The 22,550-nt window shown below is 36.3% G+C and overlaps 1 long non-coding RNA gene across 1 annotated transcript in view; it reads right to left on the bottom strand.

Moving 5' to 3' along the window:
- The window catches only part of LOC306660769, a 40,841-nt gene that overhangs the window by 9,485 nt on the left and 8,806 nt on the right, over window positions 1–22,550 (bottom strand). The window contains exon 2 of the long non-coding RNA XR_013763742.1: window positions 12,461–12,527. This is a non-coding gene — a long non-coding RNA (uncharacterized lncRNA). The remainder of the gene's footprint in view (window positions 1–12,460; window positions 12,528–22,550) is intronic.

Here is a 22,550-nt window from a genome sequence, read left to right as displayed (position 1 = left end):
CCTAGAAGAAAAGATTTTGTAATTTTGCACCACAAAGAAATCATAAACTTTTGTAAGAAAAAATGTGGTTAACCTGATTCTAACATTATATAATGTATACATGTATCAAAGATTACATGGTACTCCATTAATAGGTATAATTTATATATTTTTGTATGTTAGCTAAACACAAATTAAAAATAAAAGTATATGTATTCCTTTTTGTTGAAGAATAATTGCAAGATACAATTTGTGTTTGTGTGTGTGTGTCTGCAAGTCTTTGTGGACCCACAACACTGGTTCTGTTTCCATGGCGGAACCCTGATTGACAGAGAGCACACAGACTTCACTGTCCATCTCTTCCTCCAAGATGCTTCCTGAAGTTTGTATCCTCCTCTTCCCATCATTTAGCATAGAATTGTGCCTATTTTTCTCACAGAATTCAAGGCCATCTGCAAATTTATTAGATTTAATTTCTTACTCTCACTGTAATTGACTGAAATGCAGTTTCTGAGGTTAGGCACTCTGACTGTCTCATTTACTGATTGAGGGCCTGGGGACCAGGGCACACACCCTGTGGATGGCGTTGACCTCCCTGGGATGACATTAACTTCACTAATTGATTCCTGGGGACTGATATGTCCCCAGGACTCAACACAGAGCTTGGCTAATAATAGAAGCTTGGTTTGTTGGATGAATGAAAAATAAATGAATTATCTCATTGAAACCTCATAAAGTCTCTGTAACCATGGGGTGTATTATCTCCATCTTACAAACCTCAGGGAAATTAAATGTTTTGAATCAAACAACACAAGTAGTAAGCGATGGATCTGGGATTTGAATCAAAATTGTCTTCTTTCCAAAATCTGTTCTATTTCCTTCACATTATGTTGGCTAATACAGCCTTGTTTTGAATGTAGAGCCTACAATGTATTTGCTCTCACTTAAGCCTTGATTTAGTCAGCTTTGCATCACTGTGACCAAAAAAACTGACAACGACCATTTAAAAGTGGAAAAGTTTATTTTGGCTCATGGTTTCAGAGATTTAGTGTATGGTCAGCAGACTCCATAGCTGGGTCCTAGGTAAGGCAGAACATCATGGCACATGGGTGTGGTGGAGAAAATCAGCTCAGGACTGGATAAGGAGGAAGCAGAGAGAGAACGCCGCTGTAAAAATTACTTGTATTACCCCACACCTGAGCCTCTGGGGGAGATCTCACATCTAATCCATGTCAAGCATGTGGAGAATACTCAATGTAATCACACACCATGACCTGGGACGCCAATATATAGTTCTGTCACTCAACCTTGTGCACACCAGTGGGTGAAGTGACTGAATGGGTGGCACTCTTGATTGAGAAACTGGGAGGAGGCCTCAGAGAGAAGGAATCCATTCAGGTGGGCCTGGCATGTGGACTGACATTGTGAAGACCAGTTCAAACACAAATGACAATAATGTCAAAGACACATGCATTTTCTGGTTATTAATGTTAGAGGAATGGTGAAGAATCAGGTCATTCTTAAGTGAGATATGCAGATGGGGAGGGAATATATAGAACACCATTGTGTGAAATGGGCTCGAATTATGGACGTAATCCAATGGAGAGTTGTGGCAACCATACTAGGTCATGCTTTGGATTTGTTCCATACTGAAAATGTAAACGCCTATTTAAAAAATTGGTATCAAGGTTATTCTTTGAAGGGGAAGAAATTAATAACTATCTTTGGAACAGAGGAAAATTCTCACGAGGCTATTTTAATATGTCATCTCAGTCTTCTAAGAAGCAGATGTGAAGAAAATATTAAATGTGCATAGATTTTATTATGGAATAAAACTGTGAGAGAAAAATGGGTGTTAAACCAGAAGACGTTGTGTGTTTGAATGGACACAGTGCAGGTCTGATCCCTAGGGAAGTAAAGAGGATGAGGGATTGAGTGGATATGTCCCAAACTGCCCAACAACCTAAGGTATGCTCAGCAAGGTCATAAGAATCCTTGGGTGAAAGGCGACCATCAAAGGAGTTACAAGTCTTGTGGGAGGAGCTGCTTGACTCCCTTCCATGGTTAGTAACTGGCTGACCATGGCCTACGAGGGGCAAAGCAGCACTGGGGTTATTAGGCCAATATCTCTGTGTGCAGTTGGAGTTCTGTGGTGGAGTTACATACTTTGGGTGGCTTGTGTCCTTGTAGAATTTAAGCACCTCTCTTCTCTAATTAGTAATTGAGATTGATGTCTTCGTGAACATGGTGACCTATTTTGGGGAGTGGTTGGGGAGTGGTTGGTTGATTTCATGTACAATTATTTTTTTCAACAAAAAGCTAATATATTTATTTCACAACTAGACATTTCAAAGTGCTCTGTGAAAAACTGAGTGTGATTTTACATTTGATTTTTTTTTATAATATAAGGCTCTTCATGTATTTTTAAATTTTTAAATTTTTATACACTGCATTTTATAACTGAGGACGCATACTTCTATTTTAAAAGGAAGACATGGGCTACCAAGTGGTGGTCCATGGAAGGGGAGAAAAGAGAGTTATCCTCTTATCACCATAAATTCTGTCTTCATGATGATTATTTTTATGCCCATTTTACTAAGGTATAATCTGAGGCTCAGTGAACTAGAGAATGAAAATAGATCAGATTCAACAATGATTGTATCCTTTGTTCTGTCCCATGCTACTTTTAGATCTTAGTGTGAGGTGACTGTACAGCTTTCAAGGGTTAAAGGAGAAGAGCTGGAGTTCATAAGACAGAATCTCACTATTTTCATACTTTTTCTAGGTCAGTTCTGCTTCCTTTGAACTGTGTTGTCAATTTTAGAGCTTGGGACCACTGGGGAATAAGTCAAAACTGGCTGAAAAAGCAAGCAGAGGTCAAGAGAACTAAGAGGCTTCCCCACTCAGCCGTCTACCCAGCCTGGAGGAGACAGACTAACCCCTCCTCCTCCCAGGTTGATGTGAATAGATGGGAAATCCAAAACTCTTTTCAGATTTGTTCTCCTGATATTCCTTCTGTGAATCTTTCATGTTCTGTCGTTCTTTAATGACTTGTTATTGCATTGATTCATATCACAACACAATTTTCACATTTGTCATTCATTTGTTGTACAAATTCTTACTACTTACCACTTATGTGATGGATACTACGTCAGGGCGGGGAAATAGCACTAAGTAGGCAAGACTTGGTCCCTGACATAAGAGATCCTACTCTACAGGGACATCATAGAAGCTGCACTTGCTAAAACTATTTCACATTTTGCGATACACATTTATAGACAATCTTAACAAACTTCTCTATTTTTGAGCACTTCTGTTTTCCTCTCTACCTCCTGACCCCACAACCCTAAAACTGATTCTCCATACAGCTATCAGAATTGTTGCTCTTATTGTACCTGACCACAAAACCAGTAACCAACTTTGGACTTCCTTCAAACTCTAGCATGTTCTACAAAGTTCTCTATATGCCATGACCCAATATTCTAGCCTCATCTCTGGCCATTCCCCTTCCATTTTATTCTTCTGCCACACATAAATGCTTCATGTGCTCTAAATTTTTGTACATGCTATCTCCTTTAAGTGAGATGTTTTGCTTCCCTGTTTAATCAGGCACATTCCTAGAAATGCTTGTTCTCTCTTGTATGAGACTGGTTATCTCTCCCCTGGAGTCACAGTGATTTACTCATGCTATGGTACATATTGCATTGTATTCTAAGTTTCCTTAAGTACATATCACCTTTAGTTCCTTGAACTCCTTTAAGAGACCACATCTTTGTGTTTCTGAACTTTGAGTGCCTAGAAATGTTCTTTACACCTGGTAGGGAATGAACAAATGGTGAATTGAATACATTTAATTTGAATTAACACTGTGGTTAAGAAAAATTAATTTTGTTTATATGTAATGAACATTAATTCCCACCCAGAAACATCACTTAATTGAACTAAGAAAGGTCACCATATTGTTGTTCTCTGCTGACTAAACATTTAGATAGAAATAAAATCAGAAGAAGTCACCACATATGAATTGTGTATAGGTATTTTTCAACATTTTGTTAATTCTGATTTTGGGCAAAGACTGGACATTTGAAAATAAAATATGATGAATTACAAATGCTTATCATTTTAACATTTCAAATTCTATAATCCTTAAAATTCAAGATTTGGGCAAAACTTACCTTAGAGACAAATGGAAATCTCCACACTCTTAAAATAACTGAATGTGGGCCACTCCTGAAGCTGTTTATTTTTACATGATATACAATGAAAACACTATAATTAAGAATGGGTAAACCCAGCTGTGCTTTGGGTTTATCGAATTTCTTAAAGTTGCTTTTTGACTATTTTGAGTCTGTGAAAACTAAAGTCTACTTTCCCAAGAATTTTCCCTCAATTTTTAAATCAGTGTTTATTTTAAAAGAAGTATAATCCATATGGTTTTGATTCCTCCACACTTAACTCATCCAAATGCAGTTTTGTAAGAACTATTTGAAGTCAAAAGCTTTTTGAAATTTTTATGAGCTTTCTTGTCTTTTTCCCTCTCAGAACAGGAAGCAATACTTTGCCAAATGTAAACAAAGTTAATCACCAAACAGTTTTATATCCTACAATAATGAAACTGGATTGGGTGCTGAATTTGACAAAAATAGTTCTTTCATCCTCAGTAAAATTCTTGCCTAAGCTCACACAGAGGCTGCCTTCTTTGAAGGACAGCCCCAGGCAATACCAACACCATGCCATCCAGACTCCCAGATCTTGCTCAGCACAGCAGCTAACCCACTGTTATTTCCCAGTCAGTTTACTTATAATATCTTTATTTTGTCCCAGAAGCTACAAAAGTAGAGTATCGAATGTCATGAGAACATAAAAAAAATGATCACCCTTATAAATGGAGAAGCTGTGCTGTATCTATGATTGAGCACCTTTAGGATGGTCAGACCTGAGCAGAAAATCAAGGATGATGAGAACTCTAGCTCCCATAGATGCTCTCAGACTCACATGTAGAAGAGATAGGCAGCAAACTATAGCCCACAGACTGAAACCAGCCTTCTAACTTTTTTTAAATAAAGTTTTATAGACGCAGCCACATTCATTTATCTACATATTACTTATGGCTGCTTTTGTACTAAAATGGCAAAGTTGAGTAGTTATAACAGAAACCATATGGTGGACACAGCCTAAAGTATTTACTTCCTGTCTTTTATAGAAAAAGATGGCTGCTCCTGACCTGGGTGACATGTGGCTAACTCTTAGCTTTTCCTCTTTGGCAATAATACAAAGGTCTCTGAATGTGGTAGTCTTACTCCTGATCAAGGAGTAGAAGGATATATACAGAGAGCTGGGTGTGTATATATAAAACAAAAAGATCCTCATTGTTTTAGTAAAGAAGATATTATTGAAAAATAAACAAATACATATGTTCTATGCTATTTTCACATGTGATAACTGACATTTGGTGAAATTTCCAACTTCCAGATCTCTCTGACCAAACATTCCAAGGACTCGAAAGTTGTACATGATTTTTCCATCACTAAAGCATTTATGGTGGCCAAATCTCTTTGATGAGGTGATTATTTCATCCCTCAATTATTAATAAGCAGATAAGTAATAATTAAACATAATAATCTTTCTTTTGTGCATGGCACCAATGCTGGAAGTTTTTCATGCCTTTAATCCTCATAAAATCACTTTATTAAGTTATTTTTCCACCATGGCTGCCAGTTTTCTCTTTTGTAAAATGGAGCAATAATATTACCTACTTCATAGAGTGACTTTGAATATATATATCATAGTTAGGAAAAGCCCTGTGTCATCGGTTAAACCCTAAGAGAACCCTCTCCCCACAAATCCACCTGAGTCAGCAGAGCTCAATATATTAAACTTATTGCAGTAAAGAAAGATAATTCCATTCTAAAATCTGAGGATCGGAGAATCTCAGAAGGGGGCAAGTCAGAAGGAATATATATTTTTTTACATATTATATTATATACATATTCTTACATATATTTTATATATTATATATGTTATATATTATATATATTCTTATAAAGGTATATTTATTCCATGATTCCAAATTCATATAGGTATATGAATATAGGTATATATATGAATTTGGAATCATGAAATTAGAAATTTGGAGTGATAAATTTGAAATTAGAATTTTGAATGAGAGTTTTGTAAGGAGTCTTGAAAACAGGAAATGAATTGTGATTGAACTGTTTATAACATGACATGGGGACAATGGGCTTTGTACAAGTTTTGAAGAGCAAGCAGAAACAAGAGTGTTCACTGCAGTTTTCATATCAAATGTAGTAAGTACTAATACATATTACAAATGTATTATTATTATTGCGTGTAGTACTAGTAGCATCATTGTTTTACAGGTAAGGTACCTGAGACTTTGGGAGCTTAGGTGATGTGGCCACGGTCACTCACTCAATCCAGATAGCATTATTGCCTGCATTTTCTTCATATCTCAGTGCAATGACGATATCTCAGTGCAAGGTTTTTACTGTACACATCTGTATGCTGCCACAAATGAACCTTATTCAGAAGAAAGAAAAAACTGCATGTAGGAGGAAAATTTTTAATCTTAAAGAGTTTTTTTCTTTCAGGAGTCTGATTGGAATCAGTAAGGTTTGCTGCATCTGAGGCTGTGTGTGAATGGTGGGAGCAGCAGTGGTGAATGGGGATAGCTATTCACCCCACTTTTCCCACCCCAAAACACAGAAAAGGCATCAGTCAGGTAGTCAAGTTTATCAGAACGTCAGGAAGGAAAAATACCACCTGGAAGTTCAGATCTTTCTCTGAAGGGAAACAACAGAGCTGAGTGTTTTCCAGGGTTTGAATCTGGTCATGTTAGTTTAAGGTTGCGTTTTGAAGACAGGTAATTGATTGGATTGGATAAAAGTTGTGGTAGAAAATTGGTAGACATGGTGAGGCAAGTATCTTCATTCACTTCTGGTTGATAAAATATTGTCTAATAAGTGAGCTATTTGACAGGGGAACAATCTATGACCGTGAAAGGACTGTTCGTCTAGATGAGCAAACTATTTGCCCACATTGATTTGTACATATTCCATGAAGCTAAGTTGGAAATTATTTATTGGTTATATTTTTATCTTCCTGGGTGAAAATTTTCCTGGAACATAAGTCATGTTGACACAGGTGGGTTCAGTTCTCAGTCCTGGTAATTAAGACATGTGAATATAGGTGACTTCAGTTCTCAAAGTAATGAATTATGCTTATGTCGATGATTCTCATTCACAAGTTATTCCTTTTTCAAAAACCTCTTCTATGGGCTGGGGATATAGCTCAGATGGTACAGTGCTTGGCTTGCATGCACAAGGCCCTGGGTTCAATCCACAGCACCACAAAAACAAAACAAAACAAAAAGCCTCTTCCACTACATTAATCCTCTAATCAGATGAATTATCCATAAATTAAAAATAATTCATTAGAATAAACATTGTTACTCAGTCCAACAAGTCAACTTCTTATTACCTGCAACATTCAACATTCACATAAGATTGATGATTTATAAAATGTAAGGATTGATTCATCTATTCCCCAAAATTTAACTACTTTGTAATGCTGTGTCAACTTGGATAAATAACTTTTCAAAGCTAAATGTCTCCTAATCATTTTTGGTTTGTGTGTGTGTATATATATATATATATATATATATATATATATATATATATCTCCATGTACTTAAAGTATATACACACATGTATACACACAAGTTTACATTTTCTATCTCTTTATAGTAAAATTAATGGGATACTTTTCTCATGCTGCAACTGATTTTACTTCTTCTCATTTTACTTATGATTACTAAACAACAACAAAAAAAAGAAAACGTTAACAAAAACAATTATATGTAACTGTACCTGAGCGAACCAATGTCCCAAGCCCTGAGATTGATAGCCATAAGACTACACTGAGTTACGTGGAATGCAAAAGGTAATGCCAGTATATTAGGCAATGGGTAAATTGATATAATAAGGAAGGAAAGGGGGGAGATTAGTGAAGGAGATAAGTAATATATTTTTAAAAAGTTAATGAAAATCATTTTTTAAGCAGATGTGTTAAAATATGTTCAATGAGATTGTTAAAATTAAAGTGAGAAATCATATAGAAAGGAAATATTCCAACTTTTGAATGTATTGATTCAAAATTACAAAATATGTGCAACAAATCAAGTTCACTAACATAGCATACTGAAAAAGTAAAAAAAAAAAATAAGAAATGATCAATGATAACGATTGATTACAAGTCCAATAAAGTACTATCATACAGAGACTGTATAAGTCAAGCCAATGGATAATAAAAGTAAAATGCCTAAAGTGTATCTACCCAAATAATGTTATTATATTTTATTATATTAATGTCATCTCTCTTTATTAACCAACAAAGCACTGTAGGTAAAAATTTCTATCAAGTAAGCATTTCCTTTCTGTTGTTGAATGTACAGAAAGAAATTTAAAGTGAAATGCAAATGAATGGTTCTTTCTTGGAAGGAAAAGAAAAACTAATGAGGAAGCTGTATTTGTATTCTAACAAGAACTGTAGACATCTGACAAGCCACTACCAATTATATATTATAATTCATGTTAATAATGAATCAGCCTGTCTTTTTTCCCAGCTTTGTGTGTGTGCCTTGCACTTAATATATAGAGAGAAAACAAAGCCAGCAACTAGAAGCCAAAGCAGATCCTCACAATATGGCAGCCAGAGACAGTTGGCTAACGGCACCACATGGTCAGTGTTTTCTTGAAGGGCCACGTCTCTCAGGCATCTCCACAGCTATCAGGGTCCACACCTTGTGCCCCATCTCCCTATATGTTGGGGAACAGCTCCTCAATGGCTCCATTGGGCTTCTCTTCTTGAAGGGAAACTTAGACAGAGGTGAATGGGATGAGTACACCCAGGTCCCTTTGGTTGGTCTTGGGTCAGAAACTGATGCTCCTTCATTTTCTCCTCCACCATCCGGGGCTTACCAGGTGCCTTGACCTAAACTCTCCAATGTGAGAAATCTGAGCCTGTGGAAACCATAGCTGTCTTGCAGGTGCTATTGCTCATGTTCACTCATAGTTACAGTGGGATGTGGGACTTGAGGAGGGGCTGAAGTTTCACACATGTTTTTCCCTACTCCAAAGTGTAAAAGCAGCCTCCTCCTAACACAGAGGTTGATTACTCCTCCTTCTTGCCATAAGGAGTCTAAAGAGCACAGTAGTGTATAGTTCAATACTACCCTTGCTATTTCTGTGCCTAATGTGCATCTTCTAGGCCAGGTTTCTCAGCTTTATCACTATAGACATCTTGGGCAGGAAAAAACTTTGTAGTAGAAGGTTTGTCCTCTTCCTTGTCAGGATGTTTAGCACCATTGCTGACCTCTACTTTCTAGAAATCAGTATTCCCCTGTCCAATCATGATGGTCAGTGGGGCTGCCTGATGCTATTCCTTGGATTTCAGATCCCTTACATTCTTCCTACTGGAACATAGGCAGAGTAGAGATCTCTGATTTAATTTCTATGCCACTTTATAAAGTTGGCACATCATCGTTTCAGATCCTTTCCTCTGAGCAAGAGCTTCAGCTGGGTCTTGGTAAGCATGTTCTAACTCTCTAAATCTCACCACTTTTTATTTGCATGGCATATGATGGTGTTCACTGCTGTACCTTTTGTACTCTGCTAAACTCTAGGTTACCAGGGGCCTATATGGTAAATATCCCTCTTATGCTTGTTCAAAGCTTCACACTCTAATTTTTTCTACCACTCATATTTCTTATATCATCAGATCTTTGAAAACTTGCTATGCTGTTTGTACCATAGAGCAGAGAAGCAACAGAGATCTTTCCTGCTCTGGGTCCTGCACAAAATGGGAAAACTTCTACAACAATAGGTAAATGGGTTAGAGACGTATTTTGAGGTGTGTAACGTGTTGCCACCATAACCACAAGAAGTGAAATAGGTGCTATGCTATCCTCTTTGTTGTAGGAGATTCAAGATGCAGCAATTTGTCTTTTATTTTTGGGAACATCCCAGCATTGCCACAACTACTAAACACCAAAAAACTATATTGAAGTGGCAGGACTGAGAATTTTCATAGGTTTTAACTCTAGCTCTCTAAAGCACATTTTGTTTTACCAAGATTTCTACAATAATAGACACATCTTGCTCTCCTTGTCTAGTCTGAATGCTGCTATCAATATAATGATCCATAGGATGTTTCATGGGATGTCTCAATGGTCCAGAGTTTCTCAGACTATATTATCTTGTGGGAGGGGAGTGTAGTTAACAGAGCTCTGATACAAAACTGTAAATGAATGTTGATGCGCATGCATGCAAAATGCTTGTAAATTTCTTTCTAATGGGAATACAAAGAAATGCATTCATCAAACCAAATACTCATGCCATAAACCTGAGGCCTTTTAATCTGTTTTAGTAGTGATTTCACATTCAACACAATAACTGCAATCGGTATTAATAATTGGTTGGCTTGCAATAGTCATTAACCAAGATCCATCTTATTTCTGCTGGGGCTTCACTGGTTAATGAAACAGAAATATGATAGTGATCACCACTCTGGTTTTTAATTGATGGCACAAAATTTTTCTGGTCTTCTACTCTGCAATGTGATACAGTTTTTAATTTTTTATCTTGGCTATGTAGGGTCAATTTTATAGGTTTTCAATGGCCTTTGTCACTTTGATAGTTCTTAATTCACCATCCAACAATCTATTATGGAAGTTACTACAAATGCCCAGTGTATAACTGACAATTATATGCTCAAAGCCTGGGAAATTGATTACGATGTGCACCCACAGACCTAATGGTTATACTGTGAACTTGGACTTCAGGCAGGATGGTCATAAGGATGCTTTGACCTCTGGCTATGAATATCAACTTGGTCCATGTGTTTAATATTCCTTAAAATATCTTTTACTAGTGCATGATCACTCTAGTAACCAACCACAGGTCAATTGGGAAGGGATTAAGGATATCGTCGTGATATCTACTTGCTGTGGTGTTGCAGGATCCTTAATACTGAAGACCTAGTTATGTTTTCAGTGCCAGATCTGAAAAATCAGTTCAGTAACAATACAAAAAAGTTGTGATATTTGATTTTAGAGACTGCCTTCAACCTACTACCCTTCCATTCTTGACAATGTCTGGCGGTAGGTATGAATTAGGAGTCTACTTAGTTGACTGTCTATCCTACCCATATGGAAGTCATGATCTAATAATCATCTCCTTAACTCTGGAGCTCACACCTCTGTGCTGCCCCTCTGCTCTTCTTAATGGTGATTGTGGTCCCTAGGCTTCTGGTAATTGAGTGCAGCTTCCTGGCTTCTATTTGTTGTAGTCTTGTCTCTAATAATATTAGCAAGGTACAGAGAAAAGCAGCTGCAGAACTCACTGATGACATTGTGCCCCAATCACCAGTGTAGACCTACCTACCTGATGGTTCTGGTACATGTGTTCTCTGGAACCCACAAAATATAACTCTCAGCTGGGCCTTCTTGCCTCACGTGTCCTGGTCCAGCAAGCCCACTCTCCTCAGCATCTTTATTATTTTTCCTCTTTTCCAAGGCAAATCAAGCCATGCCACTTGCTCAGTATTGACCATCACTGTTTTTTTCATATTCTATGTGCTATTTTATTTACTTTTTTGAATTATTTATTTATTTATTTTTTTACAGACTGCATTTTGATTCCTTCTTATGGTCACAATGGCAGCAAGTTTGCCCCATCCCAGGGTCCTAGACAAGGTTTTAAACTCTGTATCATGAGAGTGTGCTGCCAAGCCCAAGAATTCTTGCCTCCTTGGTCAAGACCCCTCAAAATCCAAGGTTAATAAGTGAAGACCCAGGTGGCTTTCAGACCACAGAAAATCTTCAAGATAATTGAAGAGGATGAAATCTTAACACATTCTGTGAGGACTGCACTAGCCTGATAAAAATATTCCAAAATTCACAGAAATGTAAAAATAGAACAGAAATATATATATTTTTTTAATTTTGGAAAAGTGTAGTAAGGTAGGAGAGTTTTTACTGCCTGACTTATCATAAATCTACAATCATGCAGATAACCCAAGTTTTGCATAGAGATGGACATATAAATCATTCTAACAAGATAGAATCTAGAAATAAACCCAACCATAAATGCTGAGTTGATTTTAATCAACCAAAATCTAAAATCAATTTAGGAGGAAAAGTATAATTTTTGCAACAATTGATGCTGAAATATTGGATATCCATATGCAAAACAAAGCAATAACAACAAAGAACCATTTCTATACCTTGCAACGATTGTGAAAAGTAACACAAAATGGATCATAAATTGATAATTATCATCTAAAATTTTAAAAAGTCTCTTAGGAAAATATTTATTAGCTATAATTCCAAGTGCATAATCAATTTAAAGACTTATAAACTGGACTCTATCAAAAATTTTAAAATAACCAAAAAATTCTGTACCATAAAAGTCATATCCTTTTCTATGAGAGGAAATCAATGTGACTGAGGTCTAGCAGCATGTCTCCACCTGAGAGAATCAAACAATAGCCATAGACTGAGAAAACACTTGTAAATCGCATGCCCCCTGAAGAACTTTTTTCCAGACTACAAAGAACTTTCAAATTCCATTATTAGAAAAAAAAAATACAATTTTAAAAAAAGTAGGAAAAATATTTTTAAAAACATGTTTTTCCAAAGAAGACATGTGGTAGGAAAATAAGCAGAAAAATGATGATAATGATGATGATGACCAAAAATAACAAATTTAGCAAAATAAGACCTATTAATTCTTACTGAGTTGGGATTATCAAATTTAACAATTTGCACTGAATGTTCTCTCTAACCTTTGGGCCAGAATTATACTGTAGGCCTGTGTTAAATTAAATATAGCTGTATTTTTTTCTCCTACCCCCTTTTGTTGTCTTAATTCATGAGTTTTGTATTTGTGGTAGCAAATAGCAAAGTCAGGAATTATTTGATTTAGCTAAGCATAGAGACTGATTTAATATTTGCTCAGGGAACACAAAATGTTATCTGCTGTTTTTGCAGTTTGTGTGTAATATTTCTTAGTTGTAAAAGTGCAAAGGCTGTTCCCATGGAGGTTGGGGGATGGGAAGGAGTGGAGTGCTTCTTGAAAAATCCATTAGAGGGGCCCAAGATGCAAGGTTGAGCTGTTAATCCAAGAAGAAACACAGTGGGTCCTGATTATTCACTGGACCCTTTCTCTTAGAAATACCACACATCCCAGAAATGCAAGGGAAACTTGGTTTAGAGAAGACCAAACAGTAGGTTTGGAATGGATTGAAGATTTTACTAGCTGAAGTACAGCTTGAATTGTAGTCTTAGTAGCTTCCTTAAGTTATTTAGTGCTAACGAAGGAAAGAGGCAAACAGTCTACTTGATCGTTTAAAGATTTCTCAGGTTTGGCATTCATAGATGGGGTGACACACTCAGGAAAGAGCAGACATCATGTCTACTTTCTTGACTTTACACCTGAACTTAGCCTTTGGAGTCATGAGGATAAACATTTTTTACACTTAGGCAATTTCTTACTCCAAATAAAGTCTAGGTTTCTAGACCTTAAATTCATAGATGCAAACCTTAACATCAGGCAATCTTGTAAGTATGTTACCCATTGACCAAAATTTTATGTTCCGTTAACAAGTCCCAAGACTCTTTCAAAAGTTCTCTCCTGGTTAAGGACAAGATCCAGGACCAGAAGCAAATGTTTAGAGTAAGCAAGGTAGTCCAGACACAAACTCTTTGTGTGTATTTTACCAGTTTCCACACTAAAACATCTTCCACAAAGAATATAAACCATGCATTCCAATTGCTATAATTCTTATGTAGGAAAGTTATGTGAATCAGAGATATACAGATGTTTCCATAGATTCAGGGAGCTTTATTTTCACTTCCTTTTACTTGACATAATATTTTAGACATGCTTTTATTTCTTTGGATTGATATTAATATTAATTATTTTCTTTAAGCATCAAATGGGGCCCAGCATTCTAACATATATTTCTTTCCTTGAGCATATTTGTTACAAGAAATTTCCTACTCTAATTCATTTTTAATGACTTCTTTAGAATTTGATATATTTGGATAGGGTACTGAAATAAGGCATCATTTTCTGTGAAATATTTTTGTATTAATAATTATACTATTTTGAAGCTGTACAGTATACTTCAAAAATTAGTAATAATCTACTGAGTACTTACTATGTGCAAAGAAGCATCAGTGATTACATACATAATTCATTTTGATCTTCAAAACAACCCTATAAAGAAGGAATTATTGATACTTTAAATAGATTAGGAAATGGGGTTTAGAAAACCTTACAAAGTCCCACAGTTAAATGTCCTTCATATTAAACTCTGCACTCTACCCCTCAGCACATATAAAATTCCCTTGTATTCAAAGAGCTAACATTCCAAAAATATATTATTTTTTTTCTTGCTATTTCCATTCACAGTTTGGCCTGAGATTTGGGCTATCTTTAGCTTTGATTGCTTGCACAATTGGCCAAAGAATAACATGGATAAGGGTAAGAGGATATGATGAAATTACTACTGACTTTATTGAGAATCTCAGAACTTTAATGGAAAAAGTTTATTTCATATTTCAAAGGAAGGGTGTGTTCGCCATGAATAGTCTTTTGTTGCAGAGTTCTGAGGCAGCAGTCAAACTTGGAGGACCAATATAATTGCACACATTAGAAGCTAAAGCACATTAGTCATCTTCTATTATAGAAGTAGAGTCAGGTTTGGGGTAGGTGAGAAAAACAAGAGGAGTGCTTTTACCTACTAACTTGTTCTTTGTGAGCCATGCAAAGCAAAGGTACAAAGTTGAACTCATAATACAAGATGGAATGGGGTCGTGTTTTCAGATTTTTGCATTTTTTCATGTCTAACTACATGCAACTACAATCAATACAAAATTAATGGTTCATTTTTATTTTGGACCATGAGCATTCAGTTTTTCTATGTCTCTCTCTGTCTCTCCATATTTCAAGGTCATGGATCCACTTAATATTTTTAATATGTAAAATTTCATATTTACCTCTTTTTTATATATAATACTAAAGTCCTAAACAAATGCATAATTAAAATTGAATTTATTTTATGACTTGGGGTCATTGTATATTTGAATTAGGACCATTTTGTAATGGAGTCACAACCCTACAATAGTATCATTCACTCAGAAATGTGTTTTCAGTGTTCATTTGAAAAAAAAAAAAACATATATTTGACATCCTTTTAAAAGTATCTTTACTACATTATGGTTAAAAGTATTTTGTTTTAATAAATTATTTTTATTAGTACATTGCAATTATACATGATTGTGGGATTCATTGTATATATTCATGCAAGCACATAACATAATTTGCTCCATTTCATATTTTTAAATGCTATGATGGGTTACTTTAGATTTGCACTTCGAGATAGGATATATTGTTAGGAATTTAGAAGAGATACACTCTTTGTCATGGGTTCTATTTTCTGATGGAGTGCTTGCTCTAGTGACAAGTGAATGAACTTTTTTTTTCTCTCAGCACAAAATTATTTATCATTAAGGAATAACAGGAAGCCTGCTAGTAATATGAATGAGAAAACTTTACCTAATTAGGCAGGAGACTAGCTTTTATGAAGATCAACATCCTCACATCCTGGCAAATTAATCTCTCTTAGCAGGAACCAGAAGGAAACTGGAAAGAGGATGCTGTCTCTATCCTCCACAAGCATGTTATTATTTTTGGATGATGACAGATAGCGGGGGTGAAAGTAAGGAAAGACAACATAATGCTGCCCTTTCCTTAACTGACTTCTTGAAGTAAAACACCAAATAGTGTACTTATTTTATTTACTATAATTTAGTACCTTGCAAAAGTTAGAAGTTGCATATGTTTTAGCAGAAGTTAGGGGCATACACCTTTGTGTATGTGCATGTATGTGTGCTAAATCTGTTTCTAACTGGCTATCAGGTTTCACTCACTAGAAAGATGAACAAAAGGCATGTATATTTCGTTAATACAATATCACAACTATGAGAAGAAAGGAAGGATTATGTCAAGGAAACAAAGATGCAAGGCATTTTTTGTGAAAACTGGAGCTAAAACTAGAAGGATATTAAAGATTATTAGAGTAGAGGAAAAATAAGTAAAGGAGTTCAGTACAAAAGCAATGTGGGTGGTTTGTTGAATCTTAAGTTTAGGGAGTTATTATATATATAATATATATATTTATATCCATATTTATATATATTATATATAATATATATTTCCCTCTTACATTTAACTCAGTCTTCACTTCTTCTTCCCAGAAAAACCAACTGACGATATTGATAGTGGAAATGATTTGTGGTATTAGTGAATAAGAGAATTTTACAAGTGGATTATTTTCCACCCACCATACAATAAGCTTCCCCACATGCTTGTGTGTGGGGCATGGACAGAAGTTCAGCTGATAAAACTTCATCATTGATAACTTCGACAATGTCTTATTGGGGGTGAATGTCCTAACCAGGATACTACTCAGCTTTTAAAAAATACAGAATGAGAAACACATAGAAAGATAATGGAATTGACTAATTACTACTCACTTGCATTATGGTTAGTGAGACACTAAGTGTATTTAATAAATTGCTGAAATTAAGCATGACAGCCAGAGGCATCCGGAGTGTTGATGTGGGTGGCTGTGAAGAGTTTCTTATCTTCTCAAAGAGGCAGTCAACATAGTTGAAGAGGAGATTCAGGATCTGTTATCTAAGCCACCGACAGAGCTGTAAAGATGATTGGATGCTTAGTTGAAGATTTTCTTATTTTCATTTCAAAGATCTGCTTGGGGAAACTTGGGGCATGAAAATGAAGGATGATGATGTGTAGGTAAATTCTTCCATGGATCTACAACCTGAAAGTGTGCAGAGCAGGCCCAGTCTTCTCTACTAAGAGCTAGACATTTTCTTATGGAAGAAGACACTTCAGAAGCCACTTCCACATAATGTAAACAGAACATGCCCCAGGAGTTGTCCCACATTTCTTTCCTGGCTTTCAGGCTAAAAATTATAGTTTAAATTGCAGCATAAACAATTATAAAAGAGGTGATCTCTCCATGAAGCATCAATAATTGGTTAGCATGTGCTATCAGACTTAAGGATGTTATACATAGGATTGGGTTTTCAAAGTACCATCTCAATAGAGTTAGAACTTGGGACACCAGAAAAGCAAGAGTTCATTGACATAGGGGCATTCTTTTGAAACATTAAGATTAATACCCTTGCAAAGACATCAGAGCATCAGGAAAATTTGATGCTAAGGTGGGAGGAGAAAATAATGGCAAGTTGAAATTCCTGGATTACCAATGAAGATAATGGAGGCATAAAAGGAGTAAAATGCTCAGGAAAGTGGGCATGTTGGAATGGAGTAATATAGTCCATAAAGAGCCCAGACAACACACAATTCATGAAGGCCACAAGGAATAGTGAGATAAACACCTGAAATACCAATATTTTCAGTCATTGTCTTTGCTGAGGGGCTGAGAGTAGAAAGACAGTCACAAAGGTTAGCATGCTAATAGCAATGGAGAGGAAGGAGGCCTGAAGGAATTGAGACTAGATGCCAGTGCATAACCACTGGAAATCAGGAAGGTGCAATCACCATACAAGATAGGCACCACGGGAGGGACAGTGAAAAGGCTTCATCTCCAAAGAGATGTTTTTCAGAAAAAAGAATTAGAAATAGTTTGCATTCACATGGTACCCTCAGCAATACACATTTCTTTCTCTTGGCTATGTTAGCTCTTCTGCCTTCAGTCATAGTGTCAATCCAAGAGATCACAACCATCAGGGAATCTCACAGGATTCACCTTTCTTCACTACATGCAAGTTGTTCGAAGTGGACTGAGAAATAAGTGACTAGAACACTCACGCTCAGAGATTTTGTGATATGTGGCTCAAAGTCACACAAAACCTACCAAGAATCAGGGCCCTGCCACTTCCATTAAGATTTGAGGTAACACCTGACCATACTCTAATATAATAGACAAATTGACTTACCTTGCATCCCTATCACAATGAAGGAAGCACAAAACTTGGAATGCCTCTTCAAGCTCTGTAGGTAACTTGTTCCACACCTTAGAAAAATGTCTGACCCATATACTGTAGAACTCAAAAACGTTACTAGGGTCAAGTGGGGCTCAGAGCAGAAAAAGTCTTTACAGAAGGTTCAGTCACGGCTTGGGCCATATGATCTAGCAGACCATGTACTGTTGAAGGCATTCTACCCATGGGAAAGGTGCAGTTTGGAATATACACCAAGAGTTTGTGGGAGAATCACAACTTTGACTTCTAGGGGTTTGGATCAAGCCCAATTCTCCTGCACTAGAAAATTATGAACTTTTTTTTTTGTTTGTTTTAAGGAAAGACTGCTGTGATACTCCTGATCACTGGAATCAAACAAGAAATCATGTGCTATGGACTTTCCAATTCAAGTGAACCCAGCAGGACAGAATCAAAAACTAGAAATTGTGCATTCAATATCAAGTCAAGTAGGGCCAAAGAGTATGAATAAACTGCACAAACAGGGAATTCAGCTCCAATGTCATCCACTTTGATGAACCAACATCCCTTCCTTTGTATTCCTTAAGACCAAGGGAAGCAGAGAGAGAACGTATGAACTTGATTTGTAGCTTTCAGCTTGATATGTGGATGCAAGTTGAAAATATGTAGTAGTTACATTATAACCACAACCAGAAATGACTCTAATTAAAATAGAATAAATTTTTCAAATATGCAGAGCTTTTAGTCATGCCCCTGTTCATCCATTTTATAAGAAACAAAAAGTGACCTTGGGTAAGACTATAAATATATAGAATCATGGACGTAACACTACAAAAGAGGCATTTCTCAATCAAGTATTTTTTTTTTCCTTAAGTCTCAACCAGCTGATACTAGCTAGAGTAGAAACAATGGACACATCAGCTAAGAGACAGTCATGACTGACATGAGAAAGGGCTAGGTCCAATGATATAGATTCTTACTTACCAAAGGCAGTATAACCAACACTGAGCTCCTCTATGACATTATTTATTGAGAAGACCAACTTTGCACTTGGCTGAAAGTTGACAAGATGGAACCCCTTCTGTCCAGAAGGAGCCAGTAGTTTATTACTCTAAGAACCCATTTTAGGGGGTTTGTTTCCCGTGGTTGTAAATCTTCAGCCAGCACCACTATTGGGAGAATTTAGGAGTACATGATCTACAGATGTGGAATTCTGCACAAAGTAATGAAAAAGAATCTACTTCACAACCAAAGAGGTAAAGCGGTGAGTCATGAAGACAGGGTATATTGTTGGTATCACATATCACCCATTTAGAAACTGCCAGTCTGATAAAGCATCAGAACTACGTGCTCAAGGCTGAAGCAGAAGAACAAGGAAGCGACAGTCTGCGAAGGCTGTGTACAGGCTATGTAGACTTGGAAGGCCATGGAGAATGTCCTGAGGGAGAAAGGCTGAGAACATCATGGCCAGTGCTTGTCTGTGATGCTGACAGTATATGCAAAACTGCTGAAGTCAGAGGTGCATTGAAGTGATGTGACAAAGGCCACCAAGTATTTGCGTTAGGTTCTATCCATTCTTGAATATTTTCTCTACACCATGAATATGGCATGTCCCAGAGAATAACCGTCTCTTCAATCTAGATCCCAAAATGGGACACGAGGAGCTAGATCCAACAGAGTCCAGTTGAGCCCAACAAAGGTGAAGCCAGCTCAATTTCCCTCATATAAGCAAAAGCTAAACGTTGGATCATGCTGTAATCTACATGCTTATGTCTCCCCCCAAATTGTGATTCTGAAATTCTGATTTCCAAGATGATGGTATTAGGAGGTGGAGCCTTGGGGAGGGACTAGGACAAGGGGGGAAAGCCTCATGTAAAGAATTAGCATGTTTATAAGAAGCCTGAGAAAGATATGCACCACCCCTTCTACCATGGGAGGTTGGAGTGAGAACAAGGCTGTCTAGAGGGTGAGGGTCCTTTCCAGGACCCAGACATGCTGATACCTTGATCTTGAACTATATAGCTTCCACACTGGGAGAAATAAATTTGTGTTGTCTATAAGCCACCTCATCCATGGTATTTTGTTATAGTAACCTAAATAGACTTAGATATCATAAACCATTGATATTTTATAGATGCTATCTAGGATTTCACTAATATCCTAACAAAGTTTGAGTTGAGGGTTATACAGATTTATTATCTGATTCTTTCTGGTTTTTTTTGTTGTTGTTGTTGTTGTTGTTGTTATTGTTATTATTCATTTTAGTGCCAGAAAGAAGAAATCACAGAAAACTTGACATTCCTGGGCATAATAATATAGATTTTTTAATTATAAGATCATTAATTGATATTTAACGTTTTTAAAGATAAAGATGATAGTTTTTTGTATATATTTAAGGTGTACAACATGATGTTTTCATACACTTGTGCATGATTATTCAACTGCTTTTTTAAAAAAGTAATCTAGACAGAGTGCTGTGCTAGTCTATGATATTTACAACTTCAGAAACATTCCATAAATAATGTTCTATGACCTTTATCTATTTAAAACATAATAACTCTAAAAATGATTTAAAAATATGTAATAAGAGCTCTTGGAAAAGCAATAAAGCATTTCAAAGACTATTATTTTTGCTGTCTTGGGAATTTTTGTTCATTATAAACCTCATCAAAATGTATTTTCATGAAAGAAATTCCTCATTTAAAACTCAAGAGCAGCAAACAAATATTTATTTAGCACTATTTCAAAATGATAAAAAATAAACTGTTAATTACAATTTTAAGGAAATAAAGACAGTAACTTAAGATAACTAGTAAAACTGTACATCTAGAACAAACCAGAATATAGTAGAGAGCATAGAATTTCATGGAGTATTTCAACCTGTTTCCCAATATGTAAATTTGATAATTATCACCAAAATGTTATTACCTACAGATGAAGTTCAAGTTGATATATTCCTTTAATCATTAAACAAGAAAAACAACATAAAATACCACTGAGTAATTGGAATAAGATATTTCTGTCTTGTAGGGACAAGTACACATTTGACACAGAGTTGTTAGTCCAGTTGCTTTCATCAGATAAAAGCAGCTCCCAACTCTCCCCCATAGTCTTTTAAAACCTTATGGACCTAGGTGGGGGTCAAATTAAATATGTCTACAACGTTCAAAGTAGAGATAAATGATCAAGCAGAAACTTCTGCTTCATGTTCTCAATGTACTTGGAGTTTAAAGCTCTACGCCCACCCAACTGCTTGAAATTCAGCTCACACAGATTTCCCCTGTTTGCTGCTCCTGGGGAATTCTTTATGGCTCTTATCTCCCTTCCTTCTTGTCTCCACAGAGGGTCTTTTTCTTGTCATAAAAGCACTGAGATGGCCAATCTAGTTCTAGTTTGCTAAGAACTTTACTGGTTTTAGGACAGAATATTCAGTGTCTCTGAAACTCCTTAGGCATGGGTATTCCAGGGCAGTTGACCAACCTAACCCAGTTTGGCTGCAATCTCATTTGTTTTTATTATGCAATTCACCTTCAGTAGTAGAGTCTGCAATGCAATGGTGTAGGAAGGAAAAGATAAGGACGAGGGAATAATTGAGGATGTGAATGTAAGAAATAATAGAGTAGATTCAAAAGCAATTAGGAATAGGAGGAAGGAATAGACACAGAATACCACCCTATTAATGATTAGTACTCCTCCTTTCCAGCCAGCTAGCTTTCCTCAATTCTCCATTCTGATTATTGTCACCCATCACTCCTACCTTTGTTCTGAGAAGCTTCTGCCCATCTTTCCCCAGCCCTGAAAATGGTAATTGAGAACACTGGTCCTGGAGCCTGAATTCAACTCCACTTCTACACATTGTGCGTGGAGTGCTGTGTGCAAGTGACTGTCTTCAAAAACTCTGAACGAAAGCAACACCCATGTCATGGAGTTGTTGCTAAATGAGCTGATATATGAGAAGCACATAGAGTTGAATAATTTACCATTATTACTCTTAACCAACTCAGAATCCATGACAAAAGGTCTTTAGGAGACTCAACGCCCCATGCCAGGCACTGACAGGCTGACTTAGGTTCCTCACCACAGTGTAGCACTGTTTTAGGGAGCAACTGATTCTGGAAAAGAACCCGATCATAAGCATGAAGCTGCCTGTAGGCCAAATAAAATTTATATTGCATTTGTCATTCCCATGCTTTGTCACTAGAGCTGATTGTATCTCAGAGCAAAAAATCTGGCATAAACCTTTGCTCATACATTTTTAATTTATGGATTCAAAAGTTTGGAATAACATTCAAAGTCACAGATGCTTATCTGAACCAAACCCAAAATATTTCAAGGTTTTCATATCAGTTATAACCATCAGAAAAACTGTAGCTGGAAAGGAAAAACCCTTTGCCCCCCAAAAAGAATAACAGATTATTTTTAATATTTATCTTAAGAAAAACTACTTCTAGATTCATAAACTGTATATTGCATGTATATATAGATTTATAAATAT

The sequence above is a fragment of the Sciurus vulgaris genome (genome assembly GCF_902686455.1).
Source record: "Sciurus vulgaris genome assembly, chromosome: 5".
NCBI lineage: Eukaryota > Metazoa > Chordata > Mammalia > Rodentia > Sciuridae > Sciurus > Sciurus vulgaris.
Note: the sequence above shows the minus strand (reverse complement) of the source record. Positions and strands in the feature narration are given on the sequence as shown.